The sequence below is a fragment of the Acomys russatus genome, chromosome 21 (assembly GCF_903995435.1).
Source record: "Acomys russatus chromosome 21, mAcoRus1.1, whole genome shotgun sequence".
NCBI classification, from domain to species: domain Eukaryota; kingdom Metazoa; phylum Chordata; class Mammalia; order Rodentia; family Muridae; genus Acomys; species Acomys russatus.
Genome location: NC_067157.1, coordinates 5373677 through 5398867, shown reverse-complemented (window position 1 = coordinate 5398867; position 25191 = coordinate 5373677). Strand labels below are relative to the sequence as shown.

The window sequence follows — 25191 nt, the reverse complement described above, 5'->3', positions numbered from 1 at the left end:
GAAACCAAGGTTAAGTCAAAGGAATAATAAAGCAGGGCATCACACTAAATTTTTGAATCTAGTACACTAGAAACAATGAAACCCAGGAAAAGTTACCTACTGCTTAGAAGAATAAAGACCTGTAGCGGTGGATGTTTGGTTGAATAGTATTTTACACTGTGTGGATCTGCAGCATCTGCTAATTGAAGCAGACATGCACTGTATGTATCCCTGCCCTAAATCCTAGCTCCCTCCCTCCCACCCCCACCAACCTACTACCATATACCATTTATTGTGGATATGAGCCCAAGTCACCCCAGACAATTCAGTGAACAAGGTTAGTGTAATGCACTGGTGTGAGTGTGAGGTACAAAAGAGTCCCTTCAGTCTTCATCAAAGTTCTGCTGTAGAAGAATGTTGGCAGCCAAATTCTCATTCTTCTCACAAGCAAAATATGCTTGAATCACAAGTCCTTCAGGAAATCCTAATGCCTTTAACCGTTCTATAGCTTCTTTTTCCTGAGGTGTTACTTGGATGTAGTTCATGTGCCCACTTCCAGCTTCTGCAATTCCTCCTCCTCCTCCACCACCTCCTCCTCCACCTCCTCCTCCACCTTGAGTACCAGCTTCCTGAACTGGTTCATTTAGCATCTGAATAAAATGCTCCTGGTGTTGGCTAATTTGCTGCAGCAAACTGTGGGTCCTCCCGACCTATCTGCTGCAGCAGAGCTGGAAGCAGAGACGGGTTTCTGCTGGATAATTTGTCACATCTGCTGAAACTGAGGCTGATTCCGTAAATTCAAGTGGGTGCCCTCCAGAACTCATTGTTGTTGTGGTGGTCGCTGCAGCTGCAGCTACTGCTGGAGACTGAGGAGAGTACCAGTACTTGCTGCCTGGGGAGAAGGATCAACCACGGCCTGACTTTCCCTATCTCCAGGGATTCCCATTAGAAGATATTCCACAGCTCTGTCAGGGTTGTTGAAACCGGCTCTCAGGGCTACAATTACTTGCTATCGTTCATAGCCTATTGACATGATCTCCGTTACCATATTCTCGTAAGACTGACCAGTCACAAGGGCACTTGTTGCATCCTCAAAAAGATTTGACCGGGAAGAATCTCCTGGTGTACTGTCAGCTGGTGCAGGGCTGGTAGCCACTGGTGTCTGTGCTGGCTTTTCTGCAGGTTTCTCAGACTGAGTTAGTTGCACTAGCAGGTGCAGGTTCAGAAGATGCTGTAGTTGAGGCTGGAGTAGTAGATGCAGGTGTGGGAGTGGGAGCCAAAGCAGGAGTAGGAGTTGGAGCTTGAGCCACCACGGCTGCTGAGGTAGAGCTAACTGCAGTAGTGGTGGGAGTACTTGGTTGCTGAGTTGTAGCTGGCACTGGTGTTGTCACTGCTTTGGGTTTTGTCACCATAACCACCACAAAGTTTTTCTCATCGATTTTGTATTCTTTGAGAGCGGTATCATCACTGAGGATTTTACCTGCATAGATTAACTTCTGACCTGCAACTGGAAAGGCATCTTTCCCCTTTTCTGATTCAATCTTCTCTTTCAACGCCTTTACCGTCTCCTCCGGGTCGATGTCGATCTTGAAGGTCTGCTGCTGAAGGGTCTTCAGGGTGACCTGCATGGTGCCTATGCCGGGGCCTGGTCGCCCCGGGGGTGGCCATGATCCTCGCGCTCTCGGGAGGAAGGCGGTGGGGGGGGGGGGCTTGTCACATTCGCCCCGAGTCTCGCTCGCCCCGGGTCCCCTGGTACCCCCTCCCTCGCCTGCTCAGCCGCTACTGCGGCCTTCCCTGTAAGCTCGGCCCGCAGTGCTCCCTCAAGCGCCAGCCACCGGGTCCGCAGGAGGCGCGAGGGACTCCCAGAAAGCCAAGGAGAGCCTGCTACCTCCACCAACCTCACCACAGGCTGGTGGCCCGCCATCACCGTGACTGTATCTTGAATCTTTATACATGTGTATTCTACTTGGAAAATCACAGAGGTAAAAAAATTGGTTAGGGGGGTTATGAGAGGAATTTCAAGGGAGGGAAAAAAGAATGCACTGATATAAAGGGTTAAAGGGAATACTCTTTTAATGGGTAGGGAAAGGGGTTGGATGGGCAAATGAGGAAGTATAAGGAGAAATGGCTAACAGTAGAGAGATTTTGTGAAAAACACAGGAAGTCCACTACTATAAAGCTTCCTAAAACACATAGTCTTCCCTTCCTCCTCTCTCTCTCTCTCTCTCGTTCTCTCCTCTCTCTCTCGCTCTCTCTCTCTCTGTGTTTGTGTGTTACTAAGACAAACAAAAGTTATAGACAAGTGGATTGAATTAAAAAAGTTTAAATGCAGTTACTTATGTACATATTTGACACAACAGGATAGCAATAAAAAATTCAGTGCCAGGAATGTGTTATCTGTTTTGGAGCTGTTGGCCAGGATGGTTACCCAGGCACACAAACATAACCAGTTACTGCCAATGTTATTGATTACTAATCAGAACTTGATAATGTGATCCTATTGCTGCAAACTGTTGTTGTTGATCTGGAGCTACTATGTATTTAAGTCTTAATTGTTTGTCCCCCACAATCTTTACTACGGCAATCTAAAGAAGAACAATGTCCCACTCCCTTAGATTAGAGCAGGTGGGTTTGGGTTGTTCTCTTGGGTAATGGATACAAAGGGGATGGTTTTAAGTTATTAATAGTCTTACTCAGAGGAAAAACAAGATATAGGAAATTAGATCTAGGGATTTTGCTCTTTTCTTTTCTCTATTTTTCTTTCTTTCTAAGGTATGGGAAAGGGGTTGAGAAGAAAAAGAGGGGATATAGGAATATCTTATAAGAAATATATAAGAATAATATGAAAAAAAGATTGTTGAATTTGCTTCTCAACTTTATAAGTATATCATTATCAAATATTTTGATACATTGGTATAGAATTCTGTATATTGATACAAATTTAAGGTTATTATTGACACACACACACACATACACATGTTTCTACTCTGGTATTAGATATTGAACCTATACAACTCATTTATAAATACAATATTTACTTCCAGTCCTTTTAGAAAACTGCTAATATAAACTATTTAGGATAATTAAATAATGCAAGTTAATGGTTAGTCAATCAGACTTATGGTCATAACAGATACTAGTCTAGTTTATCACAGAAATATACATCCTAGGTTGAGCTAGGCTAGTAAATGGCTAAAAACAAGCAATGTTTGCCTGTTCAGATTTACTATGGGTAAATAGATGATGATGATGATGATGATAAATAGTAGCTAGATTGGTAGGTAGCTAGGTAAGTAGATAGGTAGATAGCTAGAGGATAAATGATAGATAGATGAGAGATATTATTATGCACTATGTAAATGTGAATAGATAGTCTTTAAAAACCTTAGAGACCTAAAGATTATGACATTTAAGCATGTTTTTATTAATTTAAGGCCTTTTTGATTTGAGACATTTCAGCTCCTGCCAGCACCCCATTCCACTTGAAAGAAGATCAATAGCTTCATAGGACCTCCATTTCAGAATTTGCTTCAACTGGGTAAAAATACCTCTGCAGGCAATATGCTGTCTGAAAATGGACAAGACTTAGACACAAGCTAAGTTGACTGCGTGGCTCTGCCAAGACAAGGTAAGCAAGCCCTTCGTTTTCTGGCTTCACGATTAAGTCTATCAGGCATAGTAGACTGGAAGGCTGAAGCGGGTGACGCAACGTTATAAAGAGACAGTGGGTGACTGACTAGGCAGTAAACTGTCTTTGTCATTTCTATAGTTTTAGAAGCTGTTCGTTTGAACCTTCTGCTTATTCAGGTAATATTCCTTTCATTCTTAAATCTATGATGGGGTTAAAGACTAGATAGTTATAGTCTTACAATTAAACTTACTTTTTTAGGAGTTAAGATGTTTTGGGTCTATGAAGATGTTTTTAGATAAGTATACTAGTAAGGATAGAAGATTATTTAGATACAGAACTATGAAAGCACTGAGATAGGATACATAATAGAATACCTTCTCATAAGTTTTCAAATACATATGGATTGGACAATATGTATGTAAGTCTTACCTAATATTTTAAATAATTGTTTCTTAACTGTTCTTACTATATGTAATTTATTTTGTACACACACACACACACACACACACACACACACATATCTTTTTTAATATAGGGTAATTGTTGTGATTGATTGGGAGCTATTATGTATTCAAGTGTTAATTGCTTCTTTCCTGAGATCTTTACTGTCTTACAAGAAAATTCTCATGTATCCAAAATGATGTTTGTGAAACTTACCTCCCAAATTATGCCTGATTGGATAATATTTGCCCACAGCCTGGACTGGGCAGAAGAGAGGTAGGTGGAGCTAAGGTTCATGAGCTTGGGGGCTAAAGATGGGCAATGAGGAGGAGAGGAAAGAGGAAAAAAAAAAAGCAGCAGATTGCCATGGGTTAGATGAGCACATGGCCAAGAGGAGCTTCTGCTGAGTGCTGGCCTGATTGAGCAGAAACAGTCCAATTAGAAATAGCAAAGTATTTCTGGGGATCTTTGAATGGGAAGTAGCCCAGACAGGAATGATTAAGGCAAGCGCCATGGGTGTGTGCCTAGGAGAGAATAAAGAAGCTTAGGGGCTTGCTATCCACCCAGCTCTGGTGCATTAAGGCTTATTAAAAAACCTACCAGGTTTCTGCCAGTTAAGGAATAACTGCAACTAAATTAACAATCAACATTAATTAATATTAATAGAATAATCAATTCCATTTATATATGTGTTAATAACCGCATGCATTAATATTAATTATTAATAATCTTTCTACAGAAAACTCCACATACTTAAGTCATAGAACTTGGAGAAACAAAGCAGATACCACGCTGGAAGACGTCATCCTTATTGGTCAGGAATGTGGAAGAGTGCCTTTAACTGGGCACTGGGTCTTGTTCAACGCTTGAGCATACATACTTGTCATTCCATCACAGGCAGAAGCCTGGACTTTGTCAGGAAGCCAGGGCCTGTTGAGCACAAAACAGGAAGTGCATACTCGAGGGTGGAAAAGGGTGAAGTGTAGGATCAAAGAAGTTCAGGGCTCCAAAAGCTGAGCCAGGCAGCAACAAGGGCCTGCCCTGACTTGGGCAAGATGGTGTTTAATGGAGGCTCCCTTGGAGTTCTGAAACTTGACAGAGGCAGAACAGGGGCCTGGTTTGGTCTGAGTGGACAAAATGGCTGCTTAGAGAACAGTCAGCTGCTTGCTGTTGTGCAGGGAGGGGCACTAGGAAGACAAAGACAGCAGTCTGCACTGACATGCTGATGAACGGCGGTAGCTCAAAGCAGCCAGCAGTCAAGCCCTAGAGGTCCAAGCGATAAATTCTTCAGGGAGAAGGCGAGCCCTTCCTTACCCAGAAGAAATGATGACTATCGCACGATCTTCGATGAGGCAGATGATGCTGATCCGTTTATTTCATGTGAAACAGGGACTTAAAAACCCTGGGCAGGGGGAGGGGTTTTGAGGGTGAATGTGTTTGGTTCCCTGAGGCGAGGGGTAAAAAAAGCTAAGTATAAAAGCTCTGAGCAACCGTGCCTCTGAGTATTGGTCTGAGATGTCAAAGGACTCTGAGGACTCCACAGGGATTTGGAGGTCTTATCTCTCAGTGGTGGCTGGAAACACTGTCCCCTGAGCAGAAGTAGTATTCCTACACACTTAAAATGAAAAAAGCCAGGGTCCTAGTGTTCAAGACAGCAGTAACTAACTTCTAATGGGTATACGCTGCTGCCTACCAGACTTTACCCTCTGCGTCATCATCTTTGAGGGAGGGAAATGACCAGAACACTCTCCTGTCAAGTCAGCACTTGCGTTTATAATTTGAGAACATCTAGGAACACATGGCCACTGTGGCCACCCCTGATTCCAAAATTTTCCATGTCACCCACCACATAAATAGAGCTGCTTGAATTATAGGTGGGAGGGACACTCTAGCCATGTGGAGTGCTCCCTGGTATGTGGGAAGGGGCTATTTTCAGCCAGAGAAAACATCAGTGGAAACAAAATGTCCTAAAAATTACAAGCCTTGAGAAGAAGCTGAGAGAGCACAAGGAAATCACGGGACAGGAGAGCTGAAAAGCCGCCAGAGTTTTGAGTCTTTTGTGGTGGCACTCCAAGAACACTCCGTGCTTGCTCCTCCCTATCTTTGTGTTCTGTGACAGTGTGTTGATAGCTTGATATTGGCCACTGTGGGATTGTTTTTATGCAACAGAAAGAGGGAACACTTTAGCTGTGGTAGGAATCTTTATGCAATGGAACTGGCAAGGCTTCAAATTAGCCTCATCCTTTGAGCCTGTTATTTAAGGTCCAATAGCACATTACTGCGCAGAGCACTGGGTAGGCAGTGACAGATGTTCCTCACAGGGATGTCTTTGGCACTCCAGTTGGGTGGCTCCACAGAGGGGTCTGAAGCTTCGTGAGCTGTGTGTAGGATAAACAGCAGGTTCTATGTGGCTGTTGTCTTTGTTACTCCAAACCCTCCAGGTACTGTCACCAAGTAGCTTCGTGTTTGTTGTATAATGACAAGCAAGTGATATTAACACCTCGACTGGCTGTCTTGGCATTGGTTTTTACACGGAGGCTCCGAACTTTAGCAAACTCATTGTAAATATATTTGTATCCTCGTCTGCTTAGGAATCTGGTGGCATTTCCTTCGTCAAGTGTGAGAACCAGCAGAGCTTTGTTTTAAGTGATCCTTGTTAGTGAGGTTCTTACTGTGTTTATTTGTAACCTGTGAAATAGCCTTCAGCATGGCAACACACTTGTTGGTTTTGTTTTTAACTATTGTTTCAATAGAAAAAATATCACAGAAGTTCTGTTGGTGGTGTTGGGCACTGCATTTAAAATTTTTTTCCAACATAATACTTTTATTGATTAGTTGGGAATTTCATACAATGCACACTCATCACTCCATTCCTCCCAGGTCTACCCTGCCACCGAATGCCTCCCTTGTCCCCCAAAGAGGAAAAAAACCCACACCAAGTCCAATTTGTGTTGCCTATATACTTATTAGAGCATGCTCAAAATCCCAGTGGCCAGCCCCTTAATGATAAATGAGTCCTGCCCTCCCCAGTCCCTGCCAGAGGCATTAAGTACAGAAATCATACAAAAAAGAAAGAAAAAGAACAGCAGTTTCTTCATCTTCTTCCTCTTGGATATTTTGTTACTCAGAGCCAGCATGAGTGTGCCCCTGGGCACAGCCTGCATGATGCTGTACACCGCCTTGGTGGCCACACTCAGCAAGGGTGTGCTCCTTTGTGCACTGGAGGTGAGCTCCTATGCCTGTAGCTGCTTCTGTGGCTGCGTCTCTCCTAATGCTTCTCTTCCATCTCTCTAATGCACATTTCTCCATCAAGGGGGATTTCAAACTGTATACACACACACATATACACACACGCATATATATGTATATGTATATACATGTATATATATATGTGTGTGTGTGTGTGTGTGTGTGTGTGTGTGTGTGTGTGTGTATTTGCCCAAACAGCTTTACATGCAAATACTTATTGCAAGGAGTCATTGGTCTGATTCAACGTTTCTGCTTTCTGAAGCACCAGAAGAACTGGACTAACCTTGAGACCCATCGCTGATGTCTTGTTGTTGCTCAGAGTAAGGGTGATCTAGTGACTGAGCAGGGTGTCTGGGTGCAGCATCCATGTGAACTCCAGGCCACTACATACCTCCTGCCCATGCCAGGAGCTTTTCTGCAGGCAGCAAGGCAAGCAGCCAGAGCTGCAGCAGTGGGAGGCCCCATAACTTTGGCCCAAGCCTCAGGACTGAGCCTCAGGCTGGCCCTACTCAGCAGCAACATGCTCCTTTGGCTGCGCTTCCATATCGGGTCAAGTCTCTAGCTTCACTTCTTTCTGTCCTGAATGTGGCTCCATTCTGCCATTGATTTTTTTCCAATTTCATGAGAACACTTTAAAAAAGCATCTTTCCATAAAACTGACACTCTCTCTCTCTCTCTCTCTCTCTCTCTCTCTCTCTCTCTCTCTCTCTCTCTCCCTCTCTCTCTCTCTCTCTCTCTCTCTCTCTCTCTCTCTCTCTCTCTCTCTTTCTCTCTCAAACACACACACACACACACACACACACACACACACACACACACACACACACACACTTGAGGCAAGTTTTTCTGTGTAGCCCTGATTGTCCTGGAACTTACTCTGTAGACCAGGATGATCTTAAACTGAGTTCTGGGATTAAAGGAGGGGGGGGGCATCACCACTGCCTATGTTCTTTTCTAACATGGTTCTGGAGATGCTGCCCTCTCTGCAGGCTCATCCTTTGCTGCATCTCGCCTGGAAGCCTCCATGCCTATTACTTGTAAGCTGGTGTGTAGGGCTAGGCCAGGCGAGGGAGGGCTCGTTCCTTCGCTCTCATTCACCTTCTTTCCTTGGTGACTTTCAAGCCTGACTCAAAAGTCCCCCTGCTCTTGGAAATCTTCCCAATATTGTTTACAACAAGCAGTCTTCTCAATGGCCTCTTCAGGTCTCCTTATAGCTTTTCCATTCACCTGTATCAGTATGCTCTTTCTTAGTGGTTCCCATGTGTTATACATAGCAATGATTTTTTTTTTTAGTTACATAAGAAATTTTGTCAAAAGAGAAACTGCTGTTCTGTTTTTTATTTTTTATGATTTGTATACTTAATGCTCAATGCCCAATTATTAATTAGAAGAAAACTATTTGTAACACCTTTTGGCATTTTTATTGCCTCCTGTAAACAAGATACATGCCCACTTTACTTCACTATATTTTTATGGCATTTCTTGGAGGCATATATTACCATCTCTATTTGTACATGAAGATTTTGAAATTCAGGGTAATTGAACAACTGCTTATAGTCGTACAGCAATGCAATGGGGGATGTGCCACCAGGAAAGAAAGATTGCCTTTCTTCAACTTCTTTAGGTACATGCACATTGCCCTCCATACACCGTCCCGTGTGAGCAAGTACTGAATAGGAGCATCATCTGCAGATAGGACGCAGATGGGCTTTATCTCTCCTCTTCTTCCAAACTGGATGATGTCTTGCCAGTTCTCACACTGGGGTGAGTAGAGTTCTGCTCCCAGCCTGTGCTTCAGTGAGCCTGCCATGGTTTGAATGACCTCCATGGAAGTCCAAGTCTTCTGGACCGTGGGCTCAGCCAGGGTTGATAGTGACATCTGAGTAGAGGTGCCCTGGGGCTAGACTGGACCAAGGGTTCCTGGCCCTATATCCCTGTCCCTTAGAGTATTTTGCTTTTTCCTCTGCACATGGCTTGTGGGAGTTCTGCATGTCTGCCTGTGAGGTTGTTTAAATTCTCACTGGGTAGATCACTACACTTCATACGGACCTGTGAATTGTGTATTATCTTTGAAAGCTTGGATTTTACATGGGCAGAGCAAGTCAAAAGTTTTTGCCGTGGCCCTTTCTGTTCAGAGGACAGACTTGTTCTTTAGGAAAGAGTAACCTTGCATTCCTTTTATTCTCAATGGAAGCTAGTTTTCCATTTATTTACTGCAGCTTCTTTTTGGCCTGTAACTTTTAACTCCAAATATTTGGCTTTTGAAAATTAAAAGTTTTTACTTTAAAGAACATGGTTTTTTTAGCTCAATGTGGTGGTGCAAGCCTGTAATACCAGCACTCAGAGAGGCAGAAGCAGGCAGATCTCTGTGAGTTCAAGGCCAGCCTGATCTACAGGACAGCAAAGGCTACCCAGAGAAATCCGGTCTCAAAAAACCAAACTGAACCAAACCAACACAAAACAAAAATCAACCAACCAACCACACAATCAAACACACAAAAGTCATGGTTTCTGTAGATGAAAATACAAAGTTAGAGAAGGGAAAGCTGATATCAAATAGGGGACTAGTGCCACCCACCGTGTTGGAGTACACTAGGTGACACAGCAGCATTACAGTGATATATTTCCTCATCCGTTGAGCACAACCACCATGCTCTTATATTCTAGGACTCACAGGAGTGACCTGTGATTATGACGCTTCTGTTCCATGCTTGCCTTGGCTGCTTACATCTACCATCTTTGTCTTTGAGAGCTGAGGCGAGAGAATTGTGTATTCTTTGTGGATTCAGTGTCATCCTGGGTACATCCTGGTCTCACTCCACTCCTTTTCCTGATGGAAGGGTTTTGCTTATTACATCTCATGACATGGATGCAAACTTTACTGTACATCTGTGCAAAACACATTGCTGGTTATGTTAAAGTTGTTGAATAATTGTATGAGCAAGAATAGATTATGTGAAGGCTCACATAAGATAGCTAGGAAGTGCTTAGTGTTTCTGTCATCTGGTCCAGAGCAGACAAATTTCAAGGGTATGGTAAAGTATGACAGAACATGGCAGGGCACTGCAAGGCAAGGCAGAGCAGAGCTGGGCAGGAGAGTGAAAACAGCTTCCCAGTAGTCAGGAGTGTGTGCACAGAAGAACCCAGGTTTACTGTTGTACCAAGACTGGCTTGTAATAGAAAGTTGAGCAAATGAGAGAGCCCCTCTAAACCCATTTCTTCTCCCATGAAATACAGCATACAATAAAACCATGTGTCACTCACAGAGAACGTTAAATTTATTAGAAAAAGTCATTCAACCAAAAATGGATACTTAACTATTTTACCTTGCGTTTATAAAAGAAGGTTTTGGTCAACATTCTACAAGCACAGGTCCACAGTGTCCCATCATCTCTGCATCTGGCATTGCAGTGCATACAGCCAGTAGTCCTGAAGATCCCAAAGTGAAAAACTCTACAGATTATTTAACAAATGCATTTCAAGAAGGAAAAATAGAGTAGAAATCTGAGTTAAAGGGATATGTGAGGGTTATCAACTAGTCACAATGTGTAGAACCAACGGGAATTTTTTCATTTTGTTTTTATTTTAGTTATTTAAATATTTATAATTAGTTTTAATATACATACATACATATATAATTTTGGCACATACCACGTGGTTTTAAGTGTGTATATTATATAAGGGATAAACATAATTAACTCATGTATATTATGTTTAAGCAAATTAAAAACATAATTGTTAATTGGAAAACTTAAACATTAACTGGGTATTTGTGAGCATTAAGTAATTGTTATAAAGTTTTTAAGTCATAGTTGTTGGTTTTGAGCAAATATTTTAGGAAGATTTGAATAAATTTTTATCAAAATTTGGAATTATATTATATTAAAAGTCTGACAGGAGGCATTTGAGTTAGGAGCCGGGCCTTTGTGGTGGTTTTTTAATGCTCGTTTTTTATCTTTTATGTATGTTTTGAAAGTTCCATAGTAAAATGAAAACATTTTAAGTACAAAGAAAATGTTCTTTTTATTAATTCCAAAATGTCTGCAAAATAACATTTTAAAGCATCTTAACATTTCAATGGAAACAACGCTGTCCCTTTAGTCATTCTTGTATTTACTTACACTTTCCAAAGATAATTGTCAATGAGTTCAGCACTTCTCACATTGGTATCTTAAAATGTGTCAAAAGGAAATGGTTGGAGCTCTTAAACTTTGTACATGTCAGAGTTTCATATCAATGATGGGGGTCCAAATTCGAGTTCTTGTGTTTGTACAGCAAGCGCTTTACCACTGAGTCACTTCCCCAGCCATGAACTTATTTTTTATGGTAAATATGCAAGTGAGGGATATGAACATGAGATATTGGTCTGCACAGAAACAGAAGACTTTAAAGGAGGAAACATTCCCTTCCTTATGTTAGGTTCTTCCTGTCTCCTGTTGCTAGAAGGCAAATGTAAGCTTCTCTAGATGCCACTTTTCTCAATGTCTGGTGTCTTTGCTGTGACACCAGCATGAGTCCCAGGTGGTGATGACCCTGGTCTTTATTCCTCAGCCTGTGAGCCCAGGCTCACATCTGAGCCACTAACCCAGCTTCTGGCTGACCACTGTACATTTCTGAAGTGGTGAGCTACTGCAGTTATCTCCCATGTCCGCCTGTGGTGACCCCTGCAATCTCAGAGTCACATAGGACCTGCCTGACAACAGAATGGGCTTAGCTAAGTCCCTTGATCTTGTGATGAAAACAAGTGTAATAATGGCCAAGGAACATGGTTGCTGTAGGGTATAATGTCATAACCAATACAAAAGTTGAAAAGTGGTAGGGTAAAACTCATATCATACATGCTGGTATAAAGTGCTCAAAGGAATATCGAATAAAATTAATTTGATTTCTCCATGTTTATGACTCGGGTATATGGTATTTGTAGCAATAGGGTCTTACTATTAAGTTCTGGAGGGCAGCAATGGCAGTAGCTTGTAATGCCTGGGGAGGGGGCTGTCTATGGGACCTCACTAGACATCAACTCAAAAAGATGTAACCCATTCCTTTCACTGGGGTCTTATTTAGTAGCGTGTGTTATCTGGTTGGTGTGTTCTCTCCCCATTATAGCATAACTACATCTAAACTTTAATGTATGTGTGTGTATAAGTGTAAAGTTTAGGATGCTTCTACAGTAGTGGCTTTTCCACAAGACTTTTACTGTTAAATAGTTTTTTCCCACATTACCTCCTCTATTCTGTCTTCTCTTTTTTCTTTTTCTCATTCCATTTCCCCCTCACACATATTCTACCTCCTTTTGCTTGAAGGATCCTTTGTTGGTTTGCATAAGAATGGCTCCCATAGGCTCATATATTGAATGCTTAGTCATCATGGAGCAGCAATGAGAAGGCTTAGAAGGCATGGCCTTGGTGGAATAACTGTGGTCTTGTTGGAGGCAGCATTCATTAAGGGTGGGCTTTGAGGTTTCAAAAGCCCAATGCAGGCCCATTGTGGTGCTCTTCTTCTACTGCTTGTGGATTTGATGTAGAACTCTCAGCTACTTCTCCAGAATCATGCCTGCCTACCACCATGCTCTTTACCATGATGATGAGCCTCTGAAATTGTAACCAAGCCACCAACTAGACGCTTTCTTTTATAAGAGCTTCTTTGGTCATGGTGTCTTTTCACAGCAATAGGACAACGACTAGCACAGATCCACTTCTTCCACGTGACCCTTTATTTTATTGCTCCAAGTGAAACACATTTATAAAGCCTTAAAACTAATATGTACATAAATCGAGCTTTGCCTGAGAACTCTGGTAGAACGTTAGTCTTCTAGAACTAAATTTCTTCCTAAAATCTTTGAAAAAAATAAAGATAGGAGTAAAATGTCCTAGGTAGTCATTTGAAATATTTACATTCTTTTGTAAATTTCAAGAAAGTTACTATTTTGGTTAAATTTAGCTTTAAGTAGTAATAGCAGAATTTTATTATATTACTGACAGATTCTGACTACTCAGTTATCATTTAAAATAATACTTATATCACATACTGTATTCATATTTTACTGGAGAAAGTCCAAAACTATGTTAATTTTAAATACTGAGATTTAAAAATGTAACAAAATCCTTTTTGCACCATGATGCTAAGCTTTATAAATTTTAAGTTGATATTATAAAGCTGAAATTTAAGACTACAAACAAACAAACAAACAAAAACAACAGCAAAAAAAGAAATTTAAGACTACAGGTATGACTGTATTTGTAGTATTGATATTTCTGAAATAGTTTTCTCTTTGCCCCCTTTTTCCTGAAATACAGTAGCATAAGAAAATAAGTGGTTTACTTAATAAGGATCAAGTAATAAATACCCATCTTTTGCAATGGTTTGATGAACTATTTCTACAAAAGCTCATGCATTTTAAAGGCTTAGCTGCCAGTAAGGACATTGAGGTGACTAGATGATCCTCTGAATGCCTTACCTGGGGTTAGCTGGAAGATGCTTCCTGACGAGGGAAGGGCAGATTCAGTGAAAGCTGGCACTAGCTGCAGGAGGTGCTAGAGAAGAAGCAGGCAAGGCCGGAGGAGCTCATAAACCAAGGGCTGCTAGAGGTGGTGGAGCAAGACTCTGAAAGTAAAGCATGCAGTACCAATGAAGACCTGCAGCTACCACAGAGTGAGCTGTCCCCTACCAGAGAGGAGGCACTGACTTCAGAGTGTGTCCAACTTGGAAGCCTCGTGGCCAGTGGGGCAGACCAGGACTCCCAGGATGTGCTCCAATGCTCATCTGGAAGACATAGCCAAGATTACATCTGCATCCAGTGCGGAAGAAGCAGGTAGGTGCTGGCAGCCCCCTGCCCATGACCGATGAGCTCTTTCAAGCCTTAGCTGGGTCTGATTCCCTGGACAATCCTCCCAGATACCTGGTGAGATCTATAAGCCAGCCCTCCGCTGCTGCCCACCCCACCACCCAAGGCCAGCTTTAAAGTCACACAAAAAAATGTAGCAGATCAAGTTGCACTCTTCTGAGGACCCAGCATGAAGAGCAATGATTCGGCACTCCGAGGACAGCTTGCTACCTCCGCAGGGTCCCCTCATCTCACTACTGTCCACAGGCTATTGCCCCTCAGCCTCGTGATTGAGGAGCTACACAGGGCACTGGCCACAGAGCATCACCAGGACAGTTTTCAAGGACAGAAAAGCACAGGGTCTCCTAAAAAGAGGATGGATGTGTCCAGGACATGCAATGCGGAGTGGGGCGAGAAGCGTGGAGCTTTGATGAGGGCTCAGAGAACAAGTGGCCTGTTGCCAAAGACTCCGAGAACACAGGGAATCTGATGCCGAGCTCCGAGCTCAAGGATGACTTGGTTCTGTTTTAGGATGAGGAGGCACTTAACGACTCTGTCATCTCCTCTTGCCATGGCGGTGTAAGAAGGAGCTGCTAGGAGCAAAGCTGAGGAACGGGCCGACCAAGCAGGAGCTAGAAGACCGGAACATCTTCCTCAGGAGGACCGTTGAAGATAGCCAGGAGGTCTGACAGCAGATAGAAACGAAGCTGTCCAAATAGCTACGCTGTCCAAATAGCTCCTGCCGTGGAGGAGCTGGAGAGAAGAAATACTCTGAAACAAAAAAGTGATCGGTTAGAGCAGGAAGAAAGTAGAGAAATCAAGCAAAGATTAACACGAAAGCCTAACGAGAGACCCTCTGTGGATGAATTGAGAAAAAAATTCTGATCCGTTTTAGTAACTATGTTGAAGTAGCGAGAGCACAGGACTATGACACGAGGGCGGACAAACCCTGGACAAGACTGTCAGCGTCAGATAAGGCAGCAATTCATAAAGAATTAAATGAGTATAAAGGCAACAAAATGGAGGTGCACACATCCAGCAAGCGCTTGACAAGATTCCACAGGCATAGAGATTTTCTTCTAAGAAGAATTTGTGTTTAATATTTGATACCAACACTGAACATTCATTCATCAGGGAACTTTTCTCAAGACTAAATGCCGTGTTTGCGAGAAGAGGACAAGTCCAACCCAGGGGACACACTCCTTTCTTTGGTGTTTGTGGTGTGTGAACTGTTGGGGTCACTTCAAGCCTAGAGTAACTCTTCCAAAAGAGAACTCATTTGTCTCCAACCTTGTTTTACAGTTTTGCAGCATCATGGAGGGTGGGTGACATGCACATGCAGGCTCACACTCTCAGCCCGCCATGATGGACATGTGACCCAGCATCATTCATTCAGTATATTTTTTTCTGGACATTTTTATCCTGATGATTTGAAATCTAAGTTGATGTTATAGAGTGATTTAATGTACTATATTTTCTCTTTTTTATATGATGTTCAGAAAAAAAAATGTAGCTCCAACATTTTGATTCCTGTTAATTTTGTTCTTTAATTAAACGTCTACTTATTGCAGGGGAGAAAAAAAGAAAAATCCACTGTTGACTCTATGGCCGAATGTCTATTAGAGGATAATTGATCAGGTTAATTCTTTGAAGGATATATGCTGTCTCTGGGTTTGCACCTCATGCCTTGTGTTCTTGCCCATAAAGAGCTGATCGTATCAGCTCTGCCTCCCTATTCCATGCCCAGTACGCTATTTGCTTTACAACATTTCACAACAATGGAGCCAAATGCCTGGAACTGAAACTTCTAAAATGTGAGACAAATCGGTTTTTGTTTTGTTTTGTTTTTTTGTTTTGTTTTTCCCCCAGGCATTTTGTCACAGTCTTGAAATCTTATGGACACACCTGTTATTTCCTCAAGGGTGTATTCCAAGAACCCCAGGGACTTCCTGAAACTGAAGATGATATATATGATGGATTTTCCTATAATACACACTTATGATAATGTTTAGTTCATAAATTCATCTCTGTAAAGATAATGGTGACTAATAACAAAATCAAGAGATTACAAGAAAGTGAATGTGATATTTCTCAAAATATCTTGATACACTGTAGATCATATAAACATTGGTATATAGGTTTCTTATAAGTTGAGGACTTTCAATTATTCTCTTAGAAAACACTTTATGGTTATTCCAGGCATTCCAGAACTGCCAGCATCATAACTATTGTACTTTGGGGTTCTTAGTCAATAAAATAAGGTTATTTTATCACAAGCATTGTAATATGCATCCATCTGATAATCCACACAGCTGCTAAGTGTCTGACAAGCAGGTTGAGCTACACAAGGAAGTGGAGGAAGGGATGGGTTATCTGTGTGAGATAGAAGAGGATGCACAAAGGGATGAAGCACCATGATTCTCAGAATAACACACACCTAAACTGTTCTGATGCTTTTGGAGTTTTCTATTTAATATTCCTGGACAGTGCCTGACCCTTGGCAACTCACTGTGTAGGAGATAAAACCATAGATAATGGGAAAGCACTGTAATTTGGAAAGTTCTCACATGTGCTGCTGCTGCACTCTTAGGAGATCATCAGTCGGCCTCTGAGGCTACCCTAGCATCCACTGTACATCAAGGTCAGTGAGAGTGAATGAAGCTTTACTGTAAATTTCAGGCAAGAGAGAAATCAGATCTCAGGTAGAGACCAGAATACAAGAAGAGGAATGTTACCAGGTGGCAGTGAAATAACACCATGCTGCCCCCGGATTAGTGTTCTGTGAGTGAATAGGATGTAATGGGTTAAAGGGTTCTCTAAAATGACTGAGTGGGCTGTGAGGCCACAGTGGATCTGTGATAAGCACATTTAGAGCATTTCACTTGTACAGAATGTTTTATTAGGGAAGCGGTGATGGTCCTAGTTTTTTTTGTGCGTACCTTCCAGTCAGAAACTGCCATCACTACCGAAAAACCGTTCTTGTTGTTGTCGTTGCTGGTGTTACTGTTTACATGTTTGTTTTCTTCTTTTCACTAGAATGTAAATTCTAAGAAAGAGACGACCTTGATGCCTAAAGACAGGACCTGGTTTAATAAATATTTGCTGACTCCTGGCACTATGGGTAGCATAGTTTCTATGAAAACCAAGAGGGAGGGTACCTTGTTCAGAAATGAGAGGCAAGCACAAGGTTATCCCCAAGAACTATCCTTTCTTGCTTTTTAGCGAATATAAAAGTCGTGGTGAGCCTTGGGGGTATACTCAAGAAAGTTTGTAGGTGAGATTCTTTTTCATGAGATATATTTGAAATATGTGAGTTTTGAGACTGAAAATTTGAGAACACCAACTTGGAAGGAAGTGCTTTTTGAGCTGAATACAGATAGGGCCAAAGGGAAGGGCCTAAGGAGAAGGAAGCGACTGCAGGGCAGAAGGAGCGAGACAGCCGGCTAAATGTGAGCCGGGGGAACTATGAAGCCCAATTCCCCAAAGCAATATGACAGATGATGTTGACCAATCAGGCAAGAAACTTCATTTTTATTTTCGAGGCAATACAGAATCGAAGGAGAGCTTTTGATAGGTAAAATAATTTAGAGCAAGGATTACTTTGCAAGCAATATTTGGAACTGATTTTAAAAGCAATGGGGGAGAGCACGGTTATCATCATAGAAAATATGTTTGTATATGTGAGGGCAACATTAACCTGTATTGCAGCCAGGTTATTATTTCAATCCTACTATACCATCAGAACTTGAAAAAATTGCTTCTACAACAAATATGAAATGGCTGTGTTGGGCAAACCACAAGTATTAAATCCAGGAAACAGAAATTGGCTTTCAATATTTGTAATAAAAAAATAGAACCGTTTCTTTACTTTTTTTCCAATCTTAATAAATCTTTAACTCCTCTGTTCTTATCTACTTTGCTCTGTAAGTTTTCAAGTCCTGCATGAGACCAATGTATCCGAATGACTTTTCTCTAGGGGGTGATTAGAAAAAAGGAATCAAATATAACTGTTCTTTGGTGACTTACTTCTTCAGCCCTCTGATAGATCTGCATTATTCCTTTTTACACGGAACTTCTTCTAGCCAGTGACTGGGTATAAATTTAAACAAAGAAAAGGAAACCCAGAACATTTCAGCATATGCATTGTAAACACAATTATTTACACCTCATCAAGACAATGCAAGGGAATGCATTAAAAATTACTTAAAGTTTTCCATTACACAGCAGTGATGCCCAAGCTGTCATGTAATGGATACCCATGGACGAGAGCTTTGTATATGTAATTTACAGTCCTCCAGCAGTTTAAAGAAAGTCATCTAGCCTCTGCATTTTCCTTCTCTTCCCCTCTTCCATTATTCCCAAGGATCTGGCTAAATTGTGGCCATATTAGCACTTCTGTAATAACTATTTTGAAATGTCAAAACTTAGCATCAAGGTGTGGAGCTGTTCTTTATAAATATAAGATATTAGTACTGGTTATGGCTTATTTGGCTGCACGTTATGTGCTATGTGTTTGATACAGTTACCCATTGGATCCTCCCTCCCAATCTGTATAATCAGATCATCATCTCTTGCAGATGATGATGAGAGATCTTCTCCAGATATCAACCTTGCCCCCTACTCCCTTCCCCGACCCAGACTTCAAATAGATTGCTTCTGTCATAGCTACTGTTCCACTTGATTTGTTTGGTAAAGGTTCTTTCATCTAGAAAAATGTTGCTCAACTTGTAGGTCGCTACCCTTTAGAAGGCTGAAAATTGTTTGACAAGGGTTGCATATCAGATGTCCTGCATAACAGATATCTACCTTAGTTCATAGCAGTACCAAAATTACAGTTATGAAGTAGGAACAAAAATAATTTTATGGTCTGGGTCAGTACAACATGAGGAGCTGTTAAAGGCTTGCAACATTAGGAAGGTTGAGAACCAGTGCTCTAGAATCTTGTAATGAGAGCTAGGCCATCGTCATGTGTGAACTCGTCCTGTAAATAGACTAATAAACTATGGTCTAGAGTGCTAAAGTCACCAGTGAGATATCACCTGGAGGAAGCTCTGGGAATGAAACAAATGCCTTCCCCATGCCTGCCCTGGTTTTTTCTGGTCTCTGCACTGTTTTTCTACTTTTATTAAATCTGTTGGGAGTAAAGCATTTTAGGATTGTCATTTTTTTTCATGAAATAATGAATCAATGTACCGTTTATAAGTTACTAGCCTTGTTTAAAGGCAGTGAAATGGGGTCGGCATACTCCAATTCCAGTCACGGAAGCATAGATTTAATGCAGAGCCCAAGGCCAGACATTCAGCCTCTACATCAGCTCTGAGGACAGAAAATGAAGGGAGTGAACCTCAACATCAGAAAATATGGCCAACAGTTTACTGAGTTTTAAGGATATAGCACATTTAGTAGTTTTTCAGTTTCCATTCTGCTTCCCACTGAAACACTTATTTCTGAACACAGCAAACAGCGGACGAAGCTTACTGACATGAGTAGCTATACATCCAGGACAGAATTATGGACAGGGAGTTAATTAATAGCTATGTAGATGTGGGAAGTTGTGTATATATGTGAGCATTTACTGATATTACCTTAGTACTTTCAGAACAGCATGCCATCCTGTTACAGAGATGCAAAAATAAAGGTAAGCAAAAACAGTGCATACATATTTTATGTAAACCTGGCTAATGTCCTTTTATATTGAATATTGTTGTTTGTTCCATGCTAACACTAAAGACATTCTTGCAGGAAATAAACAACTAGCCCAATAAAATGTTATTTGCTAGTTACCCATGAAAAGGATCTGTCTCTCCACATTTCAGTTCATAACCTGTTAAAACTAGTTGTTAATTTGGCAGAATCTAGAGTCGTATAGGAGACAAACCTCTGGGCCTGTTTGTGAGGGTTGTATTAGGATGGTTTCTGGGTATGTCTATGAATGGTTTCTTAATGTTGGAAGACCAACCCTGAATACGGGGCAGCATATTCCACGTGCTGGAGTCCTGGGCTGAATAAAAAGAAGAATTCTAGCTAAGCACAGGCATTCTCTCTCTGCTGTTCAATGGTGAATGCAATGGGACCATCTGTCTCTAGCTCCCATCACTGTGACGGAAGTGCCATGGTGGACTGTAGCCTCAGACAATGAGCTGAAATAAACCCTTCCTTCCTTAAACTGCTTCTTGTCAGGCATGTTCTTACAGCAATGAGGAAGATAGTTAGGATGTTTTCTTATTTTGCATGTATGTTATGAAAACATTCTTCCTGTATGAGGGAATACACAAAATCAACAAGAAGCCAGAGGTCACAACATCATGGTCTGGCAGCATTCTGGGGCAAAAAATGAAGCCAGGAACATTTTCTATAGCTCTCTGTGTTTTAGAAACCAAGGCTGTGACACATACCTGCCTAGCACTCAAGGGAAGCTGTAACGGAGAGAACTCACAATCAGGCACAAGCACAAGCAGTATGTGACACAGAGGAGGCTCAGCCAAGACAAAGAAAAAGGAAGCTAGCACACATTTCAAGTAAAGATTTTCCTTGATCATGCTTACAGAATATATATAAATTTTTAAATTTAGATAAGCACAATAAGAATTTGGTACCAAGCAGCCACTGTACATATTTTATTTCTTTTCTTGTGGGGGAATGCATTAATTTTTAGGAAAGCTAAGATATAAATGAGTATTTTACTATGAGTTAAACTCTCCTTAGAAAAAAACTTTAGAAGTCCCTGAAGGAAAAGTAAGAGGGAGGCATCTGGTGTTTAAGACTTTGAGTTCTTTATGTATTCTATATATTATTGCCCTGCCAGATGAATAGCTTGCAAATGCTTTGTCCATTCTAAAAATTGTCTTTTCATTGGGTGTTGGTGGTTCTCTTTGACTTAAAACTTCATGCACACCACTGGTCAGTTCTTGTAATTTTGCTGCTCTTTTTGGGTTCTATGAATAAATTCTTGCTTATGCCTAGATTGTGATACTTTTCTCTGCCCTCTGCTTCAGGTCTTTGATGCATGCTGAATTTTTTTTTTCAGAAGGTAAGAGGGATCTGGTAAGAGGGAGCTGGAGGTGGTGGGAGTGGCCACCAGACCTCATTATGTATTAAATGAGATTGAGAGATATGTGTGATGTTTGTCTGACTTGGTTCAAAGAAATTGCTTTTCTTGACTATTTTACCTTTTCCATTATTGCCAAGCTAGAATCCAGGAGCAGTTACCCATTTACTTCAACTTTGAAATAAAGACAACTGAAAATGTTTTCAAATTTTCCATGGATGTTAATGATCTTGATTCAAAAAGAAAAGTCATGTCAAGAATTCATGTATCTTTGTTCTTATTTCATTAAAAAGTGATTCAATTAAACGTTTATTTATTTTATGTTTCATTTTTATTGTGTTTCTTCTTAATGTATACATTTATATTATTACACCTGAATAAAATAAACTACACAGAGAGGGAAGAATCATGAGGCAATAAAAAATTATTTAAATGTTACACTTACAGTGATTTGGCTATTTGTATTTGGCAAACGTAAAGTAAACATCTTTCCTATCTTGTTGGGTCTAAATTTCTGAATGAAAATCAATATTTATCATATCTCTTCTCCATAACTTAAAACATCTTATGGAGTTGGCTTCAAATGTGGCAAATGAGCCACTGGGCAAAATGTCCTCGCTTCTGCCACAGACAGAATTGTGCCTAAAAATAGACACGTTAAAAGCAGGCAGAGTCAACAGGTGAATTCTGCCAAGACAGAGTAAGCAAGTCCTCAATAGTTCCTGCCTTGCAAATATGTCTTTCAGATATATTGGGCCAGAAGGCTGAAGATGATGCTCCAATGTTACAGAGGATGTTGGGTGACTGTTCAGGCAGTAACTTGTTTCAGTTATTTTTTCATTTTGGAAGCTGCTAACCTACACTTCTGGTTCACTCAGGTAGTTTTATTCCTTCTCAAATCTCAGATGGGGTTGGAGACCAAATGGTTTAGTCTTTCAATTAAGCTTAGTAGATTAAGAGTTAAGATGTTTCTTAGATCAATTAAATTTTTTTTATGGTGGTGATACTGGTTGTGGTGTGTGTGTGTATGTCCATGTGTGAAGGACCCATGGTGCACATGTAGAGGTCAAAGGACAACCTTGGGGATTGGGCATTATCTTTCCCCTTGTTTATTGAGACAGAATCTCTTGTTTATGGCTATGTGTGGAACACTAGATAGCCCATGGGCTTCCAAGTATACTCCTGTCTGGTTCCCACCCTGCCACAGAAACTCCAGGACATCAGACACATGCTACCATGCACAACTTTATAGGAGTTATAAGGATTTAAACTCTGATCTTTATTATTGTATAGCAAGTACTTTATTGACTTAATTTGCCCTATTCTGTAGTTAAAAAATAAATCACGTTTTATGCCTTCTTTAATGTAACGTCTGTCTTAGTTAGTGTTCTATTGCTGTGAAGAATCACCAGGATCACAGCAGCTTTTATAAAAGAAAGCATTTAATTGGGGCTTGCATACAGGTTCAGAGGGATAATCCATTATCAGTATGGCAGAAAGCATGGCAGCACAAAGGCAGACATAGTGCTGGAGAGGAAGCTGAGAATTCTATATCTGGATCAGCATAAAGAGAGAGACAATGGTCTTGGCTTGAAGCTCTGAAACCCCCAGTGACACACTTCCTCCAGCAAAACCACATCTACTCCAAAAAGGCCATACCTCCTAACAGTACCACTCCATGATGACCATGCATTCAAATCTGTGAGCCCATGAAGGCCATTTTTGTGCAAATCACAACAATGACAAATTACAATAATAAACAATGAATCTCCTTTCTATGTCACTCATGGTAGATGCTTCAAGATTTTGGTTGAAAGATAAGGAATACCAAGTTTATTATTACTATGCTTCAGTACACAATGGCAAAAACCATAGATTTCAGTGACACATAAAATAAAAATTTCTGGTTATAGACAATTTATAGTGGACAGAATTAAGAGACATGAACTTGGGAGCTGGAGAGATGGCCTAGCAGTGTAGCCCTTGCCCAACAAACTTGAGGGCTGGAGTTGAGATCTCCAGAGATCCACATAAGCATTGTGTGAACATGACACCCTGCCCTCTAAGCTCTGCCCTGGAAAATGAAGACAAGGTGTTACAGTTTTGTTGATGTGAAAAGACACCATGACCAAGGCAACTTACAAAAGAAACCATTTAAGTTTCAGAGAGTGAGTCTATGGCCATCATGGCAAGAATCATACCAACACGTAGGCAGGCATGGTGCTAGAACTCTGGCTCTTATAGCTGAGCTACTGAGATCTTATATCTCATCCTTAAATTTGAGGCAGAGAGAAGAGGTTGGGCCTGGATTAGATTTTGGGAGCCTCAAAGCCTGCTTGCAGAAACAGGACACACCTTCTCCAACAAAGACACACCTCCTAGTGCTTCCTACTGAGTGCGACTGGGAACCAAACACTCAAAAATAAGAGCCTATGAGCAGGGAATCTTCGTTCAAACCATCACACAGGGGATGCCCAGGGTAAACTGGCTAGCAGGAATGGCCATATTGCAACACTCTGGCTTTAACTGAGAATGCGGGCCTTAATGAAGAAGGTTATGCAGAGTGGTTCTGCGCACTGACTTAAGTTCCTCAGTTTGAGGCACACACCCATGTATACACACTCATAGTCACTAACACCATACATAAATATACAAAGTGAAAACAAACATGTGGGGACACGATTCTCCAAATCAAATCATCACAGAGTGAGTGATGTGCTCACAAATATTTAAAATGAAAAAAAGTGGCTGTATGAAATGGTTAATATCCGGTTGTTATTATATGTCCTATGTGGCTGTTTTGCTCTTGAGTTTTGTGACAAGTAATGAAGTCCTGAAACACTGCCTCTCAGGGGACTGACATTGGCTTGTTAAAGTGCATTCTGAAGTGCTGGCAGGTTGGTTATTGAATGGTTTGGCTTCACCTGAGCACAGCTCATTTTTCAAAGATGAAGTTATCAGGCCTTCCTGCCCTGGTTTTGGTTTTTCTATGAAAATGGAATTTCTTTTTCCAATTTGTATTTTCATTTTCTGGTTTTTGTGTTAAAGCACCACACAACATTCTGACTTTTTTTCTTTGCATTTTTTTCTCTCTCAAAATATTTACAGAGAGCTTTAGCCTATGGGGAGTATTCAAATATGGAAAAATGCCATCCAACATGATTTGAGTAGTTTTCAAATAACATAACACTCAGCTCCCCCAGCAAGGTTAACAGCCTCTATTAAAGCATGCATTGAAATTGTCGATTTAAAAGCTTGTTTAGTGCCTCAAACTTATTTTGTGTAATATCATTGACAAGAGTTGTTTAAAGTATACTGGATATACAATGTTTTCTTTTCAAAAAAAAAAAAAAAAAAACTCACAAGCAGGCAGGCTCAGAAACACATATTTACCACAGGCAACGGCTAATTAATAGCTACCACTTTCCTTTGTAGTCTTTTATTTCCATGGAAACATTATGACATTTGTCACCATTTTCTTCTTAGCCAATTTTCCCCCCCTCAGGATTTGGAAAAGCATACATTCTCCCCAAGAAATGTGAGGAAAGCATTCTTCTTAGAAGCAGAGATGCAGGGGCTGGCAGAGAACAAATGCGCAGAGAGCTGCTGCTGATTGCAGGGCCAAAGCAACCTCTTGCCAGCCCGGAGGAGCTGGAAAGTCTCTGAAAGGAACTTCTGAATCCTATTTCAGTCATTGTATCTTCCAGCAGCCTAGCTATCCCTGTAACAAATCGGCAACACACTAAACAGCTTGGCTGAGGGCTGGAGGGTATTTCCTGCATAGCCTATTCTGAAGTTTACTGTTACTGAAACTTTGAATTGAAACACACGATCTACTTCAACTATTTTATTCCATAGGTAAATTAAGTCCAAGGGATATAAGATAGCTTGTCTGGAGGCACTTGAAATTTCATCTGAGATTAATGAAATTTAGTCATTAATCTCTGTACTAGGTATATATCCACAGAAAGAGAAATCAGGGTGTCAAGGAGACATTTGCATCCTCACACTCACTGAAGT

General features: G+C 41.0%; 2 pseudogenes; one reads left to right on the top strand and one right to left on the bottom strand.

Moving 5' to 3' along the window:
• Positions 1 to 246: 246 nt before the first annotated feature.
• On the bottom strand, positions 247 to 1709 carry LOC127205197 (UV excision repair protein RAD23 homolog B-like; annotated as a pseudogene).
• Positions 1710 to 7186: 5477 nt separating this feature from the next.
• Positions 7187 to 15223, top strand: LOC127204915 (phosphatase and actin regulator 3-like; annotated as a pseudogene).
• The last annotated feature ends 9968 nt before the right edge of the window (positions 15224 to 25191 follow it).